The following is a 25,744-nucleotide window of genomic DNA, read 5'->3' as shown; positions in this document are numbered from 1 at the left end:
GAAGACGGAGTGTCATAGAACTTATATAATCGAGATCCACTATCTTGAGGGTATAGCATTGTTTTATTCAAAAACACAGTTTTGATACCTGTATCTCCGTTATTAAGAAAGTTGTGTGAAGGACTTGCAGTTTGCTTCATAAGCCCCTTTCGCTGTTCGTCTAGCTGCAAACAGATTACAAATGAACTTAATGAGACGCTAATAATTTAATATTTATAATCTGAGGTATGCATAACGGATTGGCTATGTGATACACTCTCAACGTCAAGAGACTATGCACCTTCACCACCGTCAACAGCACTGGCTACGTTAGTAATATCGCAGTTTCCGTATGCAGCATGCCGTACTACAGGCCAAATAAATGGAAGACACAGTGGTCGAAGGAATGATACACATGAACAAAACTGCCAGAAAGAAATTGTGAATGTGGAGACGGGGAGAACTGTTGCCTACGTCCGATGTACAGGTCAACACCTACAATCAACTCAGTTAAACTGTAATTTAGTGTGTTGTTGTGTTACATAATTATGTTAGATTATAGTGACTTTTCTGGAGACTAGAAATCTACTTTCTAGGAGTCAGCATGAGTTTCGAAAAAGACGAGCGTGTCAAACCCAGCTCGCGCTATTCGTTCACGAGACTCAGAGGGCCATAGACACGGGTTCCCAGGTAGATGCCGTGTTTCTTGACTTCCGCAAGGCGTTCGATACAGTTCCCCACAGTCGTTTAATGAATAAAGTAAGAGCATATGGACTATCAGACCAATTGTGTGATTGGATTGAAGAGTTACTAGATAACAGGAAGCAGCTTGTCATTCTCAATGGAAGGAAGTCTTCCGAAGTAAGAGTGGTTTCAGGTGTGCCGCAGAGGAGTGTCGTAGGACCGTTGCTATTCACAATATACATAAATGACCTGATGGATAACATCGGAAGTTCACTGAGGCTTTTTGCGGATGATGCTGTAGTACATCGAGAGGTTGTAACAATGGAAAATTGTACTGAAATGCAGGAGGATCTGCAAGACAAGTGTAATGTGCTGCGAATACATAGAAAGAAAGATCCTTTATCATTTAGCTACACTATAGCAGGTCAGCAATTGGAAACAGTTAATTCCATAAATTACCTGGGAGTAGGCATTAAGAGTGATTTAAAATGGAATGATCATATAAAGTTGATCGTCGGTAAAGCAGGTGCCAGACTGAGATTCATTGGAAGAATCCTAAGGGAATGAAATCCGAAAACAAAAGTAGTAGGTTACAGTGCACTTGTTCACCCACTGCTTGAATATTGCTCACCAGTGTGGGATCCGTACCAGATCTGGTTGATAAAAGAGACAGAGAAGATTCAACGGAGAGGAGCGCGCTTCATTACAGGATCATTTAGTAATCGCGAAAGTGTTACGGAGATGATAGATAAACTCCAGTGGAAGACTCTGCAGGAGAGACGCTCAGTAGCTTTTGTTGAAGTTTTGAGAACAGACCTTCACCGAGGAGTCAAGCAGTATATTGCTCCTTCCTACGTATATCACGCGAAGAGACTACGAGATTAGAGCCCACACAGAGGCATACCGGCAATCTTTCTTTCCACGAACAATAAGAGACTGGGATAGAAGGGAGAACCGATAGAAGTACTCAGGGTACCATCCGCCACACACCGTCAGATGGCTTGCGGAGTGTGGAAGCAGATGTGAATATAAAGCGTGTAATGCACCTGGAAGCGTTTCATTGTAATTAACTTTGAAGTCATTTTTAGAAGTAACAAGATCTATTACATGGTAACCTTACGAGACACTAAACAAAACTCATTTCTTTGTCAAAGAACTTTCATTTAACATAGATTATTTTGCCTTTGTAAACGGACACTTACTAAGGGGAGGAATCATAAGAAAACGTGACACTTTAATACAATATAAATAGCACTTTATTGAACACACAGACGAGTTACAGAAACGTTTCGGTTAGGCAGGCGTGCGACCGCTAGTCTTGACGCACGACGGGAGGCTGCAGCACGGTGATCTGATACACACCACCTGTTCTGGCACGCAGCGCTCTCCTTTTGCGCAGGGCGACGACCTGCATGGATCCGGACACTGCAACAGAGACGAAGGATATTTTGATAATGGAGCTTACGACGTGAACAATTTAGGAGCAATTTCAATTTCCAGAATTCAGTGTTATTAATTAAATAAGGCTTGATTTGCAATTAACCTTTGTGGTATAAGCAATCATGGTCATTGAACTGTCAGATTACATCGAATTTCCAAGATACAGCCATTCACTATTGAGCGTAAACTGTGACATCCCTGAAGGGCTATTGTTGTTGTGGTCTTCAGTCCTGAGACTAGTTTGATGCAGCTCTCCATGCTACTCTACCCTGTGCAAGCTTCTTCGTCTCCCAGTACCTACTGCAACCTACATCCTTCTGAATCTGCTTAGTGTATTCATCTCTTGGTCTCCCTCTACGATTTTTACCTTCCACGCTGCCCTCCAATGCTAAATTTGTGATCTCTTGATGTCTCTGAACATGTCCTACCAACCGGTCCCTTCTTCTAGTCAAGTTGTGCCACAAACCCCCTCTTCTTCCCAATTCTATTCAATACCTCCTCATTAGTTACGTGATCTACCCATATAATATTCAGCATTCTTCTGTAGCACCACATTTCGAAAGATTCTATTCTCTTCTTGTTCAAACTATTTATCGTCCATGTTTCAGTTCCATACATCGCTACACTCCATACAAATACTTTCAGAAACGACTTCCTGACATTTAAATCTATAATCGATGTTAACAAATTTTTCTTTTTCAGGTACGCTTTCTTTGCCATTGCCAGTCTACATTTTATATCCTCTATACTTCGACCATCATCAGTTATTTTGCTCCGCAAATAGCTAATCTCCTTTACTACTTTAAATGTCTCATTTCCTAATCTAATTCCCTCAGCATCGCCCGAATTAATTCGACTACATTCCATTATCCTCGTTTTGCTTTTGTTGATGTTCATCTTATATCCTCCTTTCAAGACCCTGTCCATTTCGTTCAACTGCTCTTCCAAGTCCTTTGCTGTCTCTGACAGAATTACAATGTCATCGGCGAACTTCCAAGTTTTTATTTCTTCTCCATTAATTTTTCTTTTGTTTACTTTACTGCTTACTCAATATACATATTGAATAACATCGGGGACAGGTTACAACCCTGTCTCACTCCCTTCCCCACGGTTGCTTCCCTTTCATGCCCCTCGACTCTTATAACAGCCATCTGGTTTCTGTACAAATTGTAAATAGCCTTTCGCTCCCTGTAGTTTACCCGTGCCACCTTTAGAATTTGAAAGAGAGTATTCCAGTCAATATTATCAAAAGCTTTCTCTAACTCTACAAATGCTAGAAACTTAGGTTTGCCCTTCCTTAATCTAGCTTCTAAGATAAGTCGTAGGGTCAATATTGCCTCACGTGTTCCCATATTTCTACGGAATCCAAACTGATCTTCCCCAAGGTCGGCTTCTACCAGTTTTTCCATTCGTCCGTAAAAAATTCGTGTTAGTATTTTGCAGTTAGTCATGAAACTCATGTGGTACCCTTACATCCTGATCTCATGAAATGCATTATTGTGCTTTATCAGTCAGGTTGTCTTTGTTCCCGTCATCGCAGCTTTGCTTCTAACGTGCTGAGATACGCGAGCGAAGAGTCGTACATGGCGAAGGCTTTTCGATTTATTGCAGAATTCCAAGCTGTCGCAATATTTCCGACATTTCTTGGGCCTTCCCTCATGTTCAGTGACCTCTATCTCGCAAAGGAGCAAAAATGTCCCCACAAAACTATACACTCAAAATACTTTGTGCCGACCTTTTGGTACTCAGCTTCTCAGTTCCAAATAGCACAAACGAAACTACACTGACGGGAATGGAAATATGTTACATTACGAACACCTTGACCGAAGACTACCAAATTGGTACTTACATGCCTGTGGGACATGTTGACTAGAAGTTCATCCTTTAGCGAGCTTGTTTTCAGTATTTTTAAAAAAATGGCTCTGAGCACCATGGGACTTAACTTATAAGGTCATCAGTGCCCTAGAACTTAGAACTACATAAATCTAACTAACCTAAGGACATCACACACATCCATGCCCGAGGCAGGATTCGAACCTGCGACCGTAGCGGATCGCTGTTCCAGACTGTAGCGCCTAAAACCGCTCGGCCAACCCGGCCGGCTCAGTATTTTATGCACAATAAAAGTCATTCCTACAGATGAAGAACGATGGGAGGACAAGAAAGCTATTGTGCGTATCTAATGTGTGTGTAACACATGGCGAGGAAGTAATTAATTGTGCGGAAAGGGCATTACAAATGACAACAAAACGTTGTCCTGGAACACAAAACTAAGACACTATCAAACACTGAGAAGGCCTGAAACACTGTACGCAGCAGAAACACTTGGACAAAGAAGATCTGAGGTGTTGAAAAAAAGGAAAAAGTTGAAAGAAGAAGTACAAGGAGTATCAGTAACAGTAATATTGAGTATAAATTAAGATAAAACAGGAGTTGCATTTGAAAATGCAAAAGCTAACTCTTGTAATGAGGAAAAGAAGACTATAGTTTTATGGGCACATATAACGAATGAATAATAAGTTACTAAACAGTTACAAATCCAATTTCACATGGTTCATCCAAAAAAGATATGAAAAACACATAAAATAAACTGGACACGATAGATAACAGAATGATTTTTAGAGAAGTAACACAGGCAGGATTTCACGATAGAAAGACGTCCGAAAAAGGAAGAAAGGGGACCCAGGAAGCAAATGAACGAAAGATGAAGAAAGTGTGGCAGCAACGAAAAATAAACACAAAGAAGCGAAAGCAAAGTTGATTATACGTCCCCTCCAAAAGGGTTCTTAGAATAAATAAATAAATAGTGTAGAAGCTTCAATATTTTTAGATCTACATATTGTTGATGATTTAAACTGGACAAAGCACATTTTGAAATTCCTAAAACAATTTAGTTCAGCTACATTTCCACGTAGAATCAGTGCAAAACTTGGAGATGAGACAAATCAGTAAGCTGACGCATTTTGTATCTTTTCATTTAATAACATCATACAGAATAGTGTTCTGAGGTAACTCGTCTTTAAGAAAGAAAATCGTGATTGCTGAAAAACATGCTCGCCACCTATCATCTTGTGGACATCTGTTGAAGGAGTTGGATGCTCTGACTATCGCTTCATAGTACATTTATTCACTCAAGAAGTTTGTTGCAAATAATCTACAACAGTTCTAAAAGGAACACTGATGTATACAATTACAATACCAGAAGGAAAAGTGACATTTATTATTCCACATAGAGATCGTCTTTAGTAGAAAAAGATACGCATAAAGCTGCAACTAAAATTTTTACTGACTTATCTAGTTAAAAGAAATGTCTAACAGTCAATACTAAAGTATAATTTGAAGACAGTCTGAAAATTTTATCCTTGACAATTCGTTCTGTTCCGTAGAAGAATTTATATTATTGTAATGTCTGAAGAGTGATGGGTAGGAATTACTAACTCACTTCTCTATACTAAAAAAACTTATGTCAGCATACAGCCATATTTACAAATCAATTTGCGACGTGAATGCAAAATGACATAATTACGATTTACCGTGCAGATTAATCCATGGAACATGAAACTAACCAGCTAACTATACATTTTCGGGCGGTGATCAGAGTACAACATGCCCGAATGATCTGCACGTGGAGCCCAGTGTCCATTATTCAGACGCACGCAACCAGCGATTGTAAGTGAGTCGCTGTTACCAAGTGTAAACACGTGAACTCGTGCATTCCGTATTTCTACTTCTCTACAATATTCGTACCAATAGGTTGAGCAGTGAGGCATTTTTTGTGTCGGCTCCCAAACCCAAGGTCCTCGGCGGTACTTTTGGGGATGCCACCACAAAGTGTATAAAGAGTGGGTAGTGACCAGGATGTAGCTATGTCATGTGTATAATTAATGAAAAGAATTGCGCCAGCTAGAATGAAGAGATAACTTATCTTTATTTCTGACGAAACGTGCACCAGCAATACAAGGCCAAGTAACATCCAAGAGTAATCCGTGTACTGAGCCTAGTCGAATACAATAGCAAACATCACACTGCAATGGCTCCACTGTAATCTCCACGAAAGGATAGCAGTAGACAATCGACAACAGACTGTCCCCCTCGGGTCCAACGCTCCTCCTTATATGCAAAAGGCAGAGGGCGCTGCGGACCCGAGCTCAGCCATGGCGCGACCTCTTCCGTCGGCGGTAACGCCCTAAGACGCCGACGGCCGCGACAGGAACTGTGCCCACCAATGTCACGGCCAGGGCGCGCGTGCGCGAGTTGGTTGGTTGGTTGACTGGTTGGTTGGGTCCATGGATACAACAGCATTAAAGAGAAAATGGCGAAAACTCCAGCTGAGAGTGGTCAATTGAAAGCGAGTGGGATCAGTGCATGTTATGCTGACCCCACCAATATTAATTACGGAAATGATACCCCTAAAAATCAAAGTGTCATGCCAGACTGCAGACTGCCCATAACTTACAAATCAACAGCCCAGCAAGAAAATCCGTTACACCAGACGCAGGTCCAACCACAACAGCTCCAAGAGCTCTTTCACATATAGCACTACATCAGCAGGCCACACTTCCGGCGCTGCTACCATACCAACATGGAGAATTTCATCTGCTCACTCAGCTCCAGGATGAGTTATAACAGCAACAGCAGCAGCAGGTTGTCAACAACACCACTGGCAACAGCTGCGTTGCACAGCTGTCAGTCCGGCAAAAGCCTTGCATTAGGTCACCATCTATAGAGGAAAGCGCCAGAGACTTCCTCTGGACTCAGAGAGGCAGTGTATGTGAGGATGGAGGAGATGAATGTTTAACATCCTGTTGACACCGACGAGATTAGAGACGGAGCACAAGCTCGGATTAGGGGAGGACATAAAAGGAAGTCGGGCGTGTCCTTTCAAAGGAACTATCCCGGTTTTGTCTTAAGTGATTTAGGGAAATCATTGAAAACTTAAATCTGGATGGCTGGACGCGGGTTTGAACCGTCATCCTCCCGAATGCGAGTCCAGTGTGCAAACCACTGTGCTACCTCGCTCTGTGCAGTTTGTGTGAGTGTGGGCACCCTAGTACTGATAACAGTGCTGGCATGTCAGCTCCAGTTAGTTGTTCTTCGCAGCTCGGACTTAACAGTAAATGATCAGAATGGCGGCATGTTTATACATGTAGACAGTCATGGGAGCAATTCTTCCAAATTGTATCGGCAACTTTGGGTGCATAGATCCAGAGAAATCAGTACCCAGAACAACCACCTCTGGCCGTAATAACGGCCTTCATACGCCTGGGCATTGAGTCAAACAGAGCTTGGATGGCGTATACAGCTACAGCTGCCCATGCAGCTTCAACACGATACCTTAGTTCATCAAGAGTAGTGATTGGCGTATTATAACGAGCCAGTTGCTCGGTCACCATTGACCAGACGTTTTCAATTGGTGAGACATCTGGAGAATGTGCTGGCCAGGGCAGCAGTCGAACATTTGCGGTATCCAGAAAGGCCCGTACGGGACCTGCAACATGCGGTCGTGCATTATACTACTGAAATGTACGGTTTCGCAGGGATCACTTAAGACGAAACCGGGATAGAGCCACGGGTCATAACACATCTGAAATGTAACGTCCACTGTTCAAAGTACTGTCAATGTGAACAAGAGGTGACCCATACGTGTAACCAATGGCACCTCATACCATCACGCCGGGTGATACGCCAGTATAGCAATGACGAATACACGCTTCCAATGTGCGTTCATCGCCATGTAGCAAAACATGGTTGTGACCATAGTGACGCTGTAAACAGAACCTGGATTCATCCGAAAAAATGACATTTTGCCATTCGTGCACCCAGGTTCGTCGTTGAGTACACCATCGCAGGCGCTCCTGTCTGAGATGCAGAGTCAAGGGTAACCGCAGCCATGGTCTCCGAGCTGATAGTCCATGCTGCTCCAAACGTCGTCGAACTGTTCGTGCAGATGGTTTTTGTCTTGCAGACGTCCCCATGTGTTGACTCAGGGATTGAGACGTGGCTGCACGATCCGTTACAGCCATGCGGATAAGACGCCTGTCATTTCGACTGCTAGTGTTGCGAGTGGGAATTAGTGAGGTTCGGTGGCAGGAGGAACAAGACTTCTGGTCAGGTGACTACAGGGTTATAAACACAAAATCAAATAGGGGTAATGCAGGAGTAGGTTTAATAATGAATAGGAAAATAGGAATGCGGGTAAGCTACTACAAACAGCATAGTGAACGCATTATTGTGGCCAAGATAGATACGAAGCCCACACCTACTACAGTAGTACAAGTTTATATGCCAACTAGCTCTGCAGATGATGAAGAAATTGAAGAAATGTACGATGAAATAAAAGAAATTATTCAGATAGTGAAGGGAGACGAAAATTTAATAGTAATGGGTGACTGGAATTCGAGTGTAGGAAAAGGGAGAGAAGGAAACATAGTAGGTGAATATGGATTGGGGCTAAGAAATGAAAGAGGAAGCCGCCTAGTAGAATTTTGCACAGAGCACAACTTAATCATAGCTAACACTTGGTTTAAGAATCATGAAAGAAGGTTGTATACGTGGAAGAACCCTGGAGATACTAAAAGGTATCAGATAGATTATATAATGGTAATACAGAGATTTAGGAACCAGGTTTTAAGTTGTAAGACATTTCCAGGGGCAGATGTGGACTCTGACCACAATCTATTGGTTATGACCTGTAGATTAAAACTGAAGAAACTGCAAAAATGTGAGAAATTAAGGAGATGGGACCTGGATAAACTGAAAGAACCAGAGGTTGTACAGAGTTTCAGAGAGAGCATAAGGGAACTATTGACAGGAATAGGGGAAAGAAATACAGTAGAAGAAGAATGGGTAGCTCTGAGGGATGTAGTAGTGAAGGCAGCAGAGGATAAAGTAGGTACAAAGACGAGGGCTGCTAGAAATCCTTGGGTAACAGAAGAAATATTGAATTTAATTGATGAAAGGAGAAAATATAAAAATGCAGTAAATGAAGCAGGCAAAAAGGAATACAAACGTCTCAAAAATGAGATCGACAGGAAGTGCAAAATGGCTAAACAGGGATGGCTAGAGGACAAATGTAAGGATGTAGAAGCTTATCTCACTAGGGGTAAGATAGATACTGCCTACAGGAAAATTAAAGAGACCTTTGGAGAGAAGAGAACCACGTGTATGAATATCAAGAGCTCATATGGCAGCCCAGTTCTAAGCAAAGAAGGGAAGGCAGAAAGGTGGAAGAAGTATATAGAAGGCTTATACAAGGGCGATGTACTTGAGGACAATATTATGGAAATAGAAGAGGATGTAGATGAAGACGAAATGGGAGATACGATACTGCGTGAAGAGTTTGACAGAGCACTGAAAGACCTGAGTCGAAAGAAGGCCCCCGGAGTAGACAACATTCCATTAGAACTACTGACGGCCTTGGGAGAGCCAGTCATGACAAAACTCTACCAGCTGGTGAGCAAGATGTATGAGACAGGCGAAATACCCTCAGACTTCAAGAAGAATATAATAATTCCAATCCCAAAGAAAGCAGGTGCTGACAGATGTGAAAATTACCGAACTATCAGTTTAATAAGCCACGGCTGCAAAATACTAACGCGAATTCTTTACAGACGAATGGAAAAACTGGTAGATGCAGACCTCGGGGAGGATCAGTTTGGATTCCGTCGAAATGTTGGAACACGTGAGGCAATACTGACCTTACGACTTATCTTAGAAGAAAGATTAAGAAAAGGCAAACCTACGTTTCTAGCATTTGTAGACTTAGAGAAAGCTTTTGACAATGTTGAATGGAATACTCTTTTTCAAATTCTAAAGGTGGCAGGGGTAAAATACAGGGAGCGAAAGGTTATTTATAATTTGTACAGAAACCAGATGGCAGTAATAAGAGTCGAGGGGCATGAAAGGGAAGCAGTGGTTGGGAAAGGAGTGAGACAGGGTTGTAGCCTCTCCCCGATGTTATTCAATCTGTATATTGAGCAAGCAGTAAAGGAAACAAAAGAAAAATTTGGAGTAGGTATTACAATTCATGGAGACGAAGTAAAAACTTTGAGGTTCGCCGATGACATTGTAATTCTGTCAGAGACGGCAAAGGACTTGGAAGAGCAGTTGAACGGAATGGATAGTGTCTTGAAAGGAGGATATAAGATGAACATTAACAAAAGCAAAACGAGGATAATGGAATGTAGTCAAATTAAATCGGGTGATGCTGAGGGAATGAGACACTTAAAGTAGTAAAGGAGTTTTGCTATTTAGGAAGTAAAATAACTGATGATGGTCGAAGTAGAGAGGATATAAAATGTAGACTGGCAATGGCAAGGAAAGCGTTTCTGAAGAAGAGAAATTTGTTAACATCGAATATAGATTTACGTATCAGGAAGTCGTTTCTGAAAGTATTTGTTTGGAGTGTAGCCATGTATGGAAGTGAAACATGGACGATAACTAGTTTGGACAAGAAGAGAATAGAAGCTTTCGAAATGTGGTGCTACAGAAGAATACTGAAGATAAGGTGGATAGATCACGTAACTAATGAGGAAGTATTGAATAGGATTGGGGAGAAGAGAAGTTTGTGGCACAACTTGACTAGAAGAAGGGATCGGTTGGTAGGACATGTTTTGAGGCATCAAGGGATCACAAATTTAGCATTGGAGGGCAGCGTGGAGGGTAAAAATCGTAGAGGGAGACCGAGAGATGAGTACACTAAGCAGATTCAGAAGGATGTAGGTTGCAGTAGGTACTGGGAGATGAAGCAGCTTGCACAGGATAGAGTAGCATGGAGAGCTGCATCAAACCAGTCTCAGGACTGAAGACAACAACAACAACAACAGTGTTGCGAGGCCGTTGGAAGACAGCACGGCGTTCCGTATTACCCTCCTGAACCCACCGATTCCATATTCTGCTAACAGTCATTGGATCTCGACCAACGCGAGCAGCAATGTCGTGATACGATAACCCGCAATCGCGATACGCTACAATCCGACCTTTATCAAAGTCGGAATCGTGATGGTAGGCATTTCTCCTTCTTACACGAGGTATCACAACAGGCAAGTCCGGTCAACTGCTGTTTGTGTATGAGAAATCGGTTGGAAACTCTCCTCATGTCAGCAAGTTGTAGATGTCGCCACCGGTGCCAACCTTGTGTTTATGCTCTGAAAAGCTAATCATTTGCATATCAAAGCATCTTCTTCCTGTCGACTAAATTTCGCGTCTGTAGCACGTAATCTTCGGGGTGTAATAATTTTAATGGTCAGTAGTGTAGTATACATTGAGAGTAATTGCAAAATGTGGGAAAATTTCATTCTATGAATATAGGTATACTCTCGTTTAAAAGCAAGTAGCTATGTAATAATGAAACAGCTGATATCAAAGAGGAATCATGTAACATTTGAACTCATATCTAACAATCTGGTTCACTCACGTCATCATTGTCACTGAAAGAGAATGCTCTGTATCTACACACATGATACATAATCAGGACCCACAATATATATTATGACGACATAGTAATCAATATTGCTAAGCATCAGTTAATTGCTCAATTCGTACATCTCGAGTTTAACTCATAAATGATTTAAATTCGTCGCAGTCTGAGTTATGCCCTTGTCAGTTAACAGATATTCAGCGCTTGTAATAATTTACTGCAATAACTGACGAGATTAAACCACCTACTTAATATTGATTTTCTCTTTTCTGTTGGGAGTTTTCTGTGTGGTATTTTCCGTAGTTTCGTTGGGTCCATGAAGAGTCAGGGAAGCAAAGAGGGCCAGGGCAGTGCCTCGCTGACTGGTTCGACACCCTCGCAGTTTTGATTCGGTTTTCAGAGGAGAAAGCGATTGGGCTGAAGGGAAGTGTCCATTCGTCCAGGTACAATGCAACAACTGAAGCTTTGTTTTGCCCGGGCTCCTAGGAGCCGCACTCTGGCAGTTGTTGTCATAATGTGCCCTGTGCAATATGGGGTCCAGGTGTTCATACAAAGGAATATAACGCGTTGTAACGAGCATCTGCACTTTCTACCAGCTGTGCCTTCTGGTCAAAAAGAACTTTGTTTTTCACGGTAGAGTCGCCCTCCTGGAATACTATGGTGGTGGAAGCTGACCATAGATACTGGTCTCTGTATTTTGTGAGAAGCAACGCAGCTCCCTCGTGTCCAAAAATTCTTTTCTATCTTTGTAAAGTACTTGTACTTTCTGGCACTCCTATACCCCGGGTGAACACACTATTGTCCAAAAAGTAGTAAGAGGTTTCCTTATTGGTTAATCATAAAAAAATGTGGGGAAAGAAAATCAGGACGCCGATATCCAAGAAATTCGGTCTTGGAGACTAGCAAATTGACTGAAGTTAAAAAAAAAAGACTCAAGAGTTGAAATGCAGCACAGAATTGTTTAAGAACTGCGTACATTGGAATTATTCAACTGGTTAATATTGAAAAACTTTTGCTTAGTGAGGAGTTAGTTATTTGGCTAACGATAGTATCATTGGTCATCATGTTGCAGAGCCTTTTTAATTGAGACATGGGATTTGACCAGACTAGTTGAGAGAGGAGAGAAGTCTGTTTTGGAAGAGGAAACTTGGCCTGCGGATTCTGAAGGGAACGCTTTTGGCTGCAGACCCTGAAGAGAGCACCTTGTCTGTGGAGCCTGGAGAGAACAGATGCTACCACAACTGACAGCTGATGTACTGCAGACGGCACCAGATCACTGCACTCACAACTGTCCACTTTACTGGATGCAGAATTTGATGAGAAACTGTAGCGTTGGTGAGCAGGGTATGAGACTTATTGAATATCCGTAGATGTGTTGTTAGGATCAAGCAGAGTCCGCGAATCTTTTGGTTTTCCCAAACAACTGAAAGTTCGTTCATGTCTAGATCAGTGGTGTTTTATGCATTTTGTAATTTTTCGTTCTTTTGACACAGACAGGCAATCATTGCGTGTCCACTGTGGATTTGTTCTTCCATAACTCATTTGTAAGATCCCAGTTTTGTCCCACTCGCTTAAATTATCTAGTCTTTGCCAGGTCATTTAAGTGTTAGATTATAACTAATCTATGTTAGCAATTGTCAGTTTTGTGTTCTCTGCATTTTTTAAGATCGAGTGGATCGTGTGATTATTTCTTGCTCACATATACTTTAGTGTGAAAAATTATCAGAAATAATGGTTAATGTGGACCAGTGTTCCATTTGATAGATGAACCCCCTGTTTATCATGTCTGATGTTTGCTAGGGACAACCGTGTTCTATTAGTACACTGAAGCGTCAAAGAAACTGGTATAGGCATGCGTATTCAAATACAGAGACATGTAAAGAGGCAGAATACGGCGCTGAGGTCGACAACGCCTATGTAAGACAAAAACTCTTTGGTACAGTTTTTAGATCAGTTACTGCCGCTACAATGGCAGGTTATCAGATGAGTTTGAAAGTGGTGTTACATTCGGCGCACGAGCGATGGGACACAGCATCTCAGAGGTAGTGCAGTGGGGATTTTACCTTACGGCAGTTTCACGAGTGTATCGTGAATATCAGGAATCCGGTAAAACATCAAATCTCCGACGTCGCTGCGGCCGTAAAAAGATCCTGCAAGAACGGGACCAACGATTACTGAAGAGAATCGTCCAAAGTGACAGAAGACCATTCAACGAATCATCATAGATATGGGCTTTTGGAGCCGAAGGCCCACTCGTGTATCTTTGGTGACTGGGCCCGACAACATCGACATTGGGCTGTTGATGATTGGAAAGGTGTTACCTGGTCGGACGGGTCTCGTTTGAAGGTGCATCGAGTAAATGGACGTGTACGGGTATGGAGGCAACCTCATGAATCTACGGCCCTTGATGTTAGCAGAGGACTGTGCAAGTTGGTGGAGGCTCTGTAATGGTTTGAGTGTGTGCAGTTGGAGTGATATAGGGCCCCTGATACGTCTATATACGACTCTGGCAGGTTGGACGTACGTAAGCATCCTGTCTGATCACCTGCATCCCTTTATGTCCATTGTACATTCCGACCAACTTGGGCAATTCCAGCAGAACAATGCGACACCTCACACTTCCAGATTTGCTACAGAGTGGTTTTCTTAGTTTAAACACTCCCGCTGGACACCAAACTCCCCAGAGATGAGCCTCATTTATCATATACGGGATGCCTTGCAACGTGCTGTTCAGAAGAGATCTCCACCCTCTCGTACTCTTACGGATTTATGCACACCCCTGAAGGATTCATGGTCTCAGTTCCTTCCAGCACTGCTTCAGACATTAGTCAGTCCATGCCACGTCATGTTACGACACTTGTGAGTGCTCGTGCGGGCCCTATACGATACTAGACAGGCGTACCAGTTTATTCGGTTTTCAGTGTATATTAAATTTTACTCATATACGATGACTGACAAATTCCCGCCAACCGAAGTAAATATGTCGTGAGATCAGAATAAATATACTGTTTAATTTATGAACCATGAGTTACAATTTACTCAAGACGCAAGGAAAAACAGTTTTCTAAATTATAGAGTGCAACCATCAGCCGTCATTTTTTTCAGTTTTTATTACGAAAATCCAGATTTCGGTTGGTGCTAAGTCATTGCCATTGCACTATTTTCTAATCTGTTGTTCGGGCTCAGTCACAGTTGTTTGAATATGAGTATTATTGAAAAAACTGTGACTGAGCCCTAACAACAGGTAACTAACATGCATCGAGATTAGAAAATAGTGCATTGATAGTGGCTAGACACTAGCCGAAATCTGGATTTGCGTAATAAAATCTGCAAAAAAAGGACGACTGATTGCTGCGTTCCATAATTTATAAATCACATAACAGTCGCTGAGTGCACCCACTTTCCTATTGGAAAGTAACATGGAAACAGATTTTCTTAGTGCTGAAGGTTCACTGGTATTTGTGTCTTGCAAATAACCACTTCACAATACTTTTCAAAACATTACAACAATCATTCATCGGCAAAGGAAAGAAGCCACTAAATTATTATTTTCTTAATTAGAACTTACATAAGAATTTACTACTGAATCATAATTAAACACCTTTCGTAAAAGATGTGACCTATCTGACGATGAATCAATACAAAAATATTGTCACGTTATTCAAAGGACTCATTGCGCGCAAATCGTTGCAACATAAATAGTGTATTATTTTTTCGTTTCCCTATACCAATAAGTGAAGGAAGTAATGGCAATTCACACACCACCATACCATCTGCGATTATTCCAATGATATCTGTTCATCACACAAGATAGCGCACACATCACGCATGACGTTTGTCACACAGGGGCTGGCCCTGCTATAGACAGTCAAAACTATCCACGAATGTTTGTGTGCGTTAGTACTGCAACATCTGAGTGCCTTCGTCAGTGCTTCATACGTCCAGTTCGGATGATTGTGGCTAGACAAATTCCGTTACTACCACACGCCGTGTATACTTCACTCCGTCAGATGCTCAGTGTGCTAATATGCAACCTTTGTACATCCATAAAACAAAAATATTTGCAAACTCGTTCTCTGTTGCTGCTGTTTTGCACTGGAACATGCTGCCCTACAGATAGTTGTGTACCTTGTTGTTTTTAAGAAGCAGGTGAAGTACTTCTTTCTGTCGGCCTCATAAGTTCCCCAAATCATTAACTTACATTACCAGTTTCCCTTTTGATAAACATTAAAGCAAATACTGCCATATTCTCCCAATTTGTCTGTTTCTCTTTCCAGTTATCCACTAGTCACATCACTTTCTGTTCCCCTGCCTACCTGACTTTACCACATTCTCTTTCTCTCCTTCTACAGCTCTTGTCACGTTCATTTCTGCTAGTGTTTATACTTTCAGTGTACTTGCGTGTAATTTGTCTTTATTGTTGTACTTATAACAGACGAATATAAACTGTGTTCGATGTAACCTATAACATGATTTTCATAAAAGAAACATAATAGAAAATGACAGGTTAGATTTACGAGACAGTCAGTGGCCCCCAATATTTCAAGGTTAAAGAAATAACTATTCTGTTCCCAACGAAAACAATGTAGACATGAAATAAGATTTCGTTCTCACCCTCTCATCGTCAGCTCCAGTAACTGTTGACAACGCCAGCAGTACAAAGCACAGCTTCAGTAAGATACTCATGATTTCTGGGGAAGCGTCCCTGGAACAAAGATTTTGTCTTTGTTATTTTACACTTTAAAGTATTAAAATAAACATATTAGATATTTGGTTTTTTTATCGATCATTAGCAACTCTATTTCTGTTTGTTGAAATAATCAGCAACCACTTGGGCAAAATAAAATTTATATTCCTTTACCGGTTTCAGGCACCTTGTACCCTTCTTCAGGGGATTATAAGTGTCGCATTATTTGCGAGCGTCAGAAGTAAGATATATGGAGCATATTGCTGTGAATGCATGTTAGTAGAAATTGAAACTTAAGTAAATACAAAACTTTGGTAAGTATTTGCCTCTTTTTTACATCAGCAACGAAGAAAGAATGTGGGAGCCGACGGCAGTTTTCACTGCTGCACAGGTTGTTTGCATCGCCGAATGTAATCTTCCAGGAGTCGACGACCGTGCAGCCTGAAGTTACATTTAACTGCAGTGTCAGCTGTTACGCCAGTATAATAAATAAAAACAAAATATTGCATATGACAAAATATGTTCAGTTTCCTTTAATTTACGTCAATGGTCACAGACTGTTTGTTATCAGATGGCAGATGGAAGAATCTGGAAACCCTATATAACTGTTATCAAACAGTCTGTGACCATCGACGTAAATTAAAGGAAACTGATTACATGTAAATAAGTTATACACAACTGCAACCAGTCACTTTTTTCAATAATAATGTTTTATTACATGAACCGGTTTTCGAACCCTTTGAGGTTCATCTTCAGATGATTTCGGGAGGATCCGGGAAGTTACATCATTACTGGTAGTAGCATAATGCTGGGTGCTGGTTCTGTGGCAGAAAGATGGGTCACACTTTAAAGTGTGACCCATCTTTCTGCCATAGAACCACCTCATTTTCCCGCATCTTTGTCTGTCGACCTGTCAATCTCCTCCTCTTTCTCCATTTCTCTGTCTTTGTCCGAGCTCTCTCTGTCCTACCCCTCCTTCCGCCTATCATTGTCCGTTTTCTTCAACGCCCTTTCTATCTGTCCACCTCCTCCTCACCCTCTCTCTCTGTCCAACTACTCCTGACTACTCTTTGTCTGTCCATCTCATCTTCCCCTCCCTCCTTCTGACTACAGCAACCTCCCACCTCTATCTTTCCATGTCCTCCACCATTCTCTGTTTCTCCATTTCCTTTTCCCCCTCTGTCTACATCCATCCACCCATCTCCTCCTCCTCCTTCCCCTCTCACTGTCTGTTTCCTCCTTACCCCTCTCCCTGCTCAGCCATGCCTATCTCAACATGTAGGCCCAGCAGCACTTTCTGGTACTACCTATACTGACACCTGTCGTGCCAGTGTGGGCTAGATGGAACAATCTGAAAACCCTATTCACCTGTATCTCTTCTCCTATAGGAGCTATGAGGTTTCAACCTAACAATGTTGATTCCTAGAAAGCAAATAGTATGTGTAGAATCGGCATAAAAAGAACCACCAGAAACAATAGTTCAGGTATACATGCTGACACTGCAAGCATATGATGAAGAGCTAGAGAAAGTACAAGAAGATATTGAAATGATAATTCAGAATGTAAAGGGAGCTGAAACTCTAATGAACATATGAGATTGGAACGTAGTTTTAGGGGAAGAAGTAGAAGAAAGGGTACCGGAGAATATAGGAATGAGAGAGGAGAAACACTAATTCAGTTCTGTAACAAATTTCACCTAGTAATAGAGAATACTCTGTTCAAGAATCACACGAGAAAGACGTATGCTTCGAAAAGGGTGGGAGATACTGGGATTCCACTTAGATTACATCGTGGTCTGTCAGACATTCCGAAATCACATATTGCATTGTATGGTGTACCCAGGAGCGGATACTAACTCAGATCACAATTTAGTTATGGTGAACAGTAGGCTGAAGTTTAAGAGCCTAGTAAGGAAGAAACAATGTGCAAAGAAGTGGGAAATGAAAATACTAAGGAATGAAGAGATACATTTGAAGTTCTCTGAGGCTGTAGATACTGTGCTAACAAAAAGCTCAGTAGGCAGTCCAGCTGACAAAGAATGGACATTTGTGAAAAGGGCAATCACAGAAGTCGGAAAGAAGAAATATTGGTACAAGGAAGGCAACTGCGAAGAAATCATGGACAACAGAAGAAATACTTCAGTAGACTGACGAAAAAAAGGAGGTACAAAAAAGTTCAGGGAAATTCAGGAATACAGAAATACAAGACACTTAGGTAAGAAATAGACAGGAACTGCAGAGGAGACTGAGAATTTGGTAAATGAAAAATGTGAAGAAATCCAAACAGAAATGATTGTCGGACACACTGACTCAGCATACTGAAAATTCAAGGTAACCTTCGTTGAAATTAAATGGAAGGATGGTAACGCTAGGAGTGAAATGGGAACTCTACTGTTAAATGCAGAGGGTAGAGCGGATAGGAGGAAAGCGTAAACTGAAGACGTCTGTGATGGGAAGAAATTGTCTGAAGATGTGAAAGAAGAAAAAGTAGGAGTCGACCGGGACGAGATACAAGGTATAGTATTAGTCAGAATTTAAAAGAGCTTTGGATGGCTTAAGATCAAATAAGGCAGAAGGGATGGATAAAATTCCAACAGAATTTTTAAATCATTGAGGGAAGTGGAAACTAAACGACTGTTCATGCTGGTATGTAGAAAGTACCATCAGACTTTCCGAAAAACATCATCCACATGATTCCAAAGATAGCAAGAGCCGACATTATCGCATAGTTAGCTTAATAGCTCACGCATTCAAGTATCTGACAATAATAATATACAGAAGAATGAAAAAGAAAATTGAGGATCTGTTAGATGACGAGCAGTTTGGCTTTCGGAAAGGCAAACACATCAGACAAGCAATTCTCACGTTGCAGTTGATAATGGAAGCTAGACTGAAGTAAAATGAAGACACATTCTTAGAATCTGTCGACATGGAAAAGCTTTCGTCAATGTCCAATGGCCCAAGACGTTCGAAATTCTAAGGAAAATAAGGGTAAGCTATAGGGAAAGATGAATAATATACAATATGTACAAGAATCAAGAGGGGAAAATAAGACTAGAAGACCAAGAACGAAGTGCTCAGATTAAAAAGGGAGTAAGACAGGGATGTAGTCTTTCACCCCTACTGTTTATGCATTGAAGAAGCAATGACAGCAACAAAAGAAGGATTCAAGAGCGGGATTAAAATTCAAAGTGAAAAGATATCAACGATAAGATTCGCTGATGACATCGCTATCTTCATTTAAAGAAGGGGAGAATTACCTGATGTGTTGAACGGAATGAACAGTCCGCTGACAGAATATGGGTTGAGAGTAAATCGAAGAAAGAGGAAAGTACGGAGAAAATACGGAAATGACAACAGCGAGAAATTTGACATCAGAATGGTGTTTCAGGAAGTAGACGAGGCAGAGGATTTCTGATAGCTGGGCAGCAAAGTAACTCATCATGGACTGAGCCAGGAGGGCATACAAAACAGACTAACACTTGCATAAAGGACATTCCTGGCCAACAGAAGCCTGCAAGCATCAAACATATGCCTGAACATAAGCAAGAAATTCCTGAGAAAGTGCCTTTGGAACGTAGCGTTATATGGGAGTAAAATGTGGACTGTGGGAAACTGGAACAGATAGAATCGAAGCATTTGGGATGTGGTGTTACAAAAGAATGTTTAAAATTAGGTGGAGTGATGAGGCAAGAAATGAAGAGGTTCTTCACAGAATAAGCGAGGAAAGGAAAATATGGGGAGCACTGATAAGAGGAAGGGACAGGATGATAGGATCTGCTAAGACATCTAGAAATCTGTTCCATGGTACTGGAGGGAGCTGTAGAGGGTAAAAACTGTAGAGGAAGACAGAGATTGGAATACACCCAGAAAACAATTAAGGGCATAGGTTGTAAGTGCTACTCTGAGATGGAGACTTTGACACAGTAGACGAATTTATGGTGGGCTGCATCAAACCTGTCAGAAGACTGATGTTAAAAAAGAAAAAGTGTACCAAATTTGTTTTTAACTGATCCAGTATGGTGGACGTACACAGATACACTTCTACGTACGCCCATTTATATATATAGTAGTGTTTTCTCTTCAGTTTTGTCCATGTATGCGTTTGACACGTGTATTGAACACACCTGCCCCTTCCCTCTCTGTGTCTACCTCTTCCGTTGTCTGTCCATCTCACCTTCCCATGTTTATCTATCTCTTCCTCCCCAGTCTCTCTTCATCTTCATCTCCCCCTCTCCCTCTCTTTGCCCATTTCCTACACTCTCTCTCTCTCCAATCACTTCTTCCTCCCCACTGCCTATGACCATATTTTCCTCCGTCTCTCACTTTCCATCTCCACCTCCCCCTCTTCCTTTTTCACCTGTCCCTACCTCTCTACATCTTCCACTTGCCCTCAAGCACTTACCTCTCCTCCTCTATCTCTGTCCATTCCCTCCTTGCACTGGCTCTGTCCATCCCCACCATCTATCCATCTCAACTTGTCCCCAGCCACTCCCATTATTCTTCCCACACTTCTACTCCCTCTCCTACTCCCACAACAAGCCTTCATGCAGGGCAGGCAGGACATAAGTGTCTTGAAGATCATCTATTTGACCTTAATGTAAAGGCCACCATGTAAGAGATGCTTCTCATGCAGTGCAGCCTACATGCTGGGACCTGTAAAATCGTTGCCGGCCGGGTTGGCCGAGCGGTTCTAGGCGCTTCAGTCGCAGGTTCGAATCCTGCCTCGGGCATGGATGTGTGTGATGTCCTTAGGTTAGTTAGGTTTAAGTGGTTCTAAGTTCTAGGGGATTGATGACCAGAGAAGTTAAGTCCGTAGGTTGATTTGGCATGTTGATACTGTTCCCACAGAATATGCCTGTCATGCAAAAAAGCCAATACGCCAGAGGCTGGAAAAAACACACACCTTTACTCCTATTGGTGTTATGAGGTCATAAACCTCACTGTGCTGGTACTTGTGAGACCTGTTGTTTTTGGGCCAAATTCGGCTGAAACAGATTTAGGCATTTGAGAGGAGATCTCAGATATTTACATATAATGCACATACCGTCTGTCTGTGTGTGTGTGTGTCTTACAAATAGCTTCTTTCTCTCTTTCTCTCACTATTTCTAGCAGATTGTAAAGTTATTTTTTAGAAAATATTCTGAGAGGACGTTCAGAAGGGATATAAAATACTCCGATTGATATCTGTTGCTAGCCATAACGACTATCTTGTATATCATATCTGATAACGTATTATACTGGGCTTTTCATACATTTGAACGTTACGAATTCATTAGCTTACACAAATTCGATGTCTACCGTGCTGCATGTTAAAGTATTTAATCTATGTTTCATGCGAAACATGCGCCATTTACTTTCATTTCATCTTTCTCAGGGGCTACGTTGCAAATGCTTGCCTTGCCTCCATTTATCTTTAGTAAGAAATTTTTAGCTGTCCAGGTATGGCGACGCTGAAGCTGATCTTGGAGCCGTGCAACGGCAGAGGTTCGTTATTAGGTAATGTAGGCAATGGATGAGAACTACCTTTGTTCCTCCACAAATGGAGTCTATAGTGCACTTTGAGACAGTGTAGATTGTGGTTTACAGTTCATGTCTAATTCTGTCCACAACTGTTTTGCCATCAGTGAACGAAGTCGTGGAAGCCATTGAGGTTATTAATGGTTTAGTTCAATGTCTGTGGCCATATTTGAAGGCATGAACTGCGTTCGCCAACCTCTGCGAACACTACGGAATGCTTCCGATAAGACTGCCATGTTTACGAGATATCGATCAGAAGTTTAGGCTTGGTGCAAATAGATGGACCCAGTAATTTGTGTTGCAGAAATTGCTCAATACTCTCCTGTTTTCACGTCATGCAGACGCCCTTGATATAACTTGTGAAGATTCCCGGGAGTCCAATGCCGATTGCTGCGCACGTTCACGTATCTACACCTACGTACATACTCCGCAAGCCACGATGTGGTGTATGGCGGAGAATACCTTGTGCCACTGCCAGTCATTTCCCTTCCTGTTCCAGCTGCAGGCAGAGTAAGGGAGAAAACACTGTATATTTGGCTCCATACTATCCCTGGTTTCTCTTATCTTCGTGGTCTTCACGCGAAATGTACGTTGGCGGCAGCAGAAACGTTCTGCAGTCAGCTTCAAATTTGTATACCAATGAGTGCAGCCACGCGTCACCAGCAGAAAGAGAATTTTAGAATCAACATATCACGCAAAGACTGTAGCAGCCAGATACAGTACAGTAAGTGGAGCAAAATAATCTGAACTGCCTGTCGATGCACTGCAATTACTTCGTAAGACGTCAGTTCGAGTTTGTGCAGAGCTCTATGTACAAAAGTTACTGACACACTGGTCTGGAGTGCTAAACGGCCACTTCTAGCTGCTCCAGTTCCGCTGAAATGGGTACTCGACTTGTCACATTCCGGCAAAATGGCTGGAGAATAAGCGCCTATTGGAGCGAGCCTGCCTGCCTGGAAATCCGTCCTGTGTAACGCCGTACATGCCATTCCCTGTACTCTTAGATTGTAGTTCAAGCCTCCTCTCACGCATCATTTCGCCCAGCGAATCCAAAAAAGTGCTGTATTCGCTATTTTTTATTTCCCATCTGCAAGGTAATAAAGAAGACCTTTTGTTCATGTTTTCCAAGTTAGACAGCAGAAACGAGCACAATTTTCAACAATAAAGTTTACTCTCGTGAAAACTCGCCCAAGAATTTCTGTGGCCCATGGAATAAGTCCTACCCTAAGGCACTGTGCCAGGCTTCAACTAGTAGATTATTCGATCACTCTACCAACATTACTGATAGATTTGATCGCTCGACAGATTATGGCGCAACTTGAAAATGAAGTAGCTTACTTGTTTATAAGCCTCTACCGACTATTGAAATTTTTCGCATTGTCCGTTATTTCGATTCACCTTATATAAACTAGGTACAAACATACACGCAGCACCACTAACTTCGAAAGTTACACAAATAAAGCTATTCAAATGGTTCAAATGGCTGTGAGCACTATGGAACTTAACATCTGAGGTCATCAGTCCCCTAGACCTATTTAAACCTAACTAAGTAAAGGACATCAGACACATCCATGCCCGAGGCAGGATTCGAACCTGCGACCGTAGCGGTCGCACTGTAATAAAGCTATTCTGCAGGTCAAGTTCATACATGTAGACCTACGAATATAACATAAACAAAATTTCAGTCACACCAACACATTTCAGTGCTTAGAAAGATTTTTTGGCCTGGCCACCGTGTATAACACTAAAACGGCGAGAGCCAAGATTCTTGAACAGAAAGTGAAGGGACATAACTTAATACACAACCGCGTAAAGAAAAATTAATTTTCTCTACATGATAAACAAAACAGTCACTGCAGAAACGGTATGTCTTAGCAATTATAGTTGTGACTGAGGATTGTTTCTCATTATATTATGGTATAGTCATGGAAGACTATCACAAGCTGGTTGAACAGTATGCGCTTTGATAGTACCAACAAGCTGATTACCTAAATGGGATACCAGCACTGCAGACATTCAGCATCATAATGTAGGCAGTTCACAAAGACTTAAAAATGTCATAAATTAAAAAAGAACAGTCATCCTTCGATGTACAAGTATATTTGTACCGCCAAGCTTAAGATAGCATTCATATAATCCACCTGAATCCAAGGAAAGTCAGATTTTTTCTATATTAGTATTTGTTGCGCAGTCATACTGGGCGACTGTACTTGTAATTCCATTATAACTTCGGTCACATTCTGCAGACACTTGTATGGGACTGGAAGCAGCATTATTTGTTCTATGCCATGGTTTATCTCTGTCCGATTTCTAGGAACTGAGAATACTCAACAGTAACTATCGACCAAGAAAAGTAAAAAACGCCGAGGTTACGTCATTTGTTCCATATTTTAACAACTACCAACGCTGTATTACGATTTGGTAAATCACAGCAAGTGTACTGAAGTCTGTATCACAGCACATCTCAAACGATTCATCTTTGGATTGACCTTTTGCCGTCTTTTTCCCAGAATGGATACGCTTCACATTCGGTTTCTTGCCAATTTGGACATCACAACCAGTGAATTGTGGACTTCAATTAAAGCCTGCTGATAGCAAAGAGGGAGAAACACTTCAAACGGTTATTAATTCACTTTCGTAACTCACATACTATGTCATATCTGCTAGTAGTAGGTTTATAAAACATTGATTCTTGCGCTGATTTTGTCGTACTCGACAGAAACTTGAAACTCTCTGTTTGTGTTGGTGCCAGTCAAATGTTGAATCAGTTTCAGGTTTACACCATTTGATGTACATGCAATTCTTTGCCCACTAAATCAGACAAGAATTCTGACGAGAAGACCTTCTACAAACAACACACATTCTTCAAGGGAACGACACAGCCAATGCCAGAGCGCACGCATACACCGTCCACTTATCACCGAATTTGTGTCGCCACAACTATCTCCCAATGCCAGTACTTACACAACACACACCAACAGGAACCCAGCTCCGCGTCTGGAAGCCGATGGCTGACTGGCAGTGCGTGCTGTCTTATAGGGCTCTTGGCAACCGACGCGTTTACTGGAGGAGGAGAGGGGAGTAATACCAACGTCCCCCCCTCCCCACCAGCCAACCCATGGAACACGTTAAAGGAATGAAATCAAGTCTGATGAGGGGGAATCACCTGATGCACAGACTTCCCGCTAACTCAGCGAAAACAAGTTTCGGCGTTACCGGCTACACCTGGCTGATACAACAGACCTTGCAAGGAAAGAGGTTGCGTGGTGTTACAGCACCTCATGATAAATATTCTGTTGTCTTTTTCCTTTACTTTGAGCGGCTGCAAACGTCTACTCAGGAAATACCAAGGTCTTCCAAGAGGAATGCAGCTATGGACGCATGCTGCAAACTGAACGAGACTGCTCCTCGTTGGTTGTCACCACAGTCTAACATAACAGTCGCGACACTCCGTCCCATTTGCGTTACCCCCAGCGATTCATGCGGCCAGCAAGCAATACTTCTGAATACGTTATGGGATGGGTGCGAATGCTAACGTTTATATTGATTTTTAACACATTTTTTGCAACAGAGAGTTTCATAAAAAATCTACATTGACTAAAAAGTTACAGCACATTTATGTATATTTAGTTTCCTAAGTAGATACGAAACGGTGCATTACAGGGCAGTTTATTTACGATTATTTCGCAACATACAGATGTTGCCTGAATAATGTCGTTTACCTCCAGCAACAAAATACTTCTGAAACTTCCTGGCAGATCAAAACTGTGTGCCGGGCGGAGACTCGAACTCGGGACCTTTGCCTTTCGCAGGAAAGTGTTCTACCACCTGAACTCCCCCAGCACGACTCACACCCCGTCCTCACAGCTTTAATTCCGCCACTACCCAGATTCCTCATTCTAAAAATACTTCTGGTACATACCAGAAGACCCGATCTTTCACAAAAAGACGTCGTATATCTATCCAGTTTTGTTCGCTACGTTTTCAGGCAAATCAGTGAACGTGGCCGATAGGAAA

The 25,744-nt window shown here is 41.9% G+C and overlaps 1 long non-coding RNA gene across 1 annotated transcript; it reads right to left on the bottom strand.

The window, feature by feature from the left end:
• Positions 1-1,901: 1,901 nt before the first annotated feature.
• LOC126273060 (uncharacterized) lies at positions 1,902-24,768 on the bottom strand. The gene is made up of 3 exons (XR_007549300.1): positions 24,692-24,768; positions 16,136-16,226; positions 1,902-2,088 (listed from the first exon to the last, which is right to left on the bottom strand). It is a non-coding gene; the product is annotated as an uncharacterized LOC126273060 (long non-coding RNA).
• Positions 24,769-25,744: the final 976 nt, after the last annotated feature.

This window comes from Schistocerca gregaria, chromosome 5 (genome assembly GCF_023897955.1).
Source record: "Schistocerca gregaria isolate iqSchGreg1 chromosome 5, iqSchGreg1.2, whole genome shotgun sequence".
Taxonomy (NCBI): domain Eukaryota; kingdom Metazoa; phylum Arthropoda; class Insecta; order Orthoptera; family Acrididae; genus Schistocerca; species Schistocerca gregaria.
The sequence above is the reverse complement of the archived record's forward strand: the minus strand, read 5'-3'. Positions and strand labels throughout refer to the sequence as shown.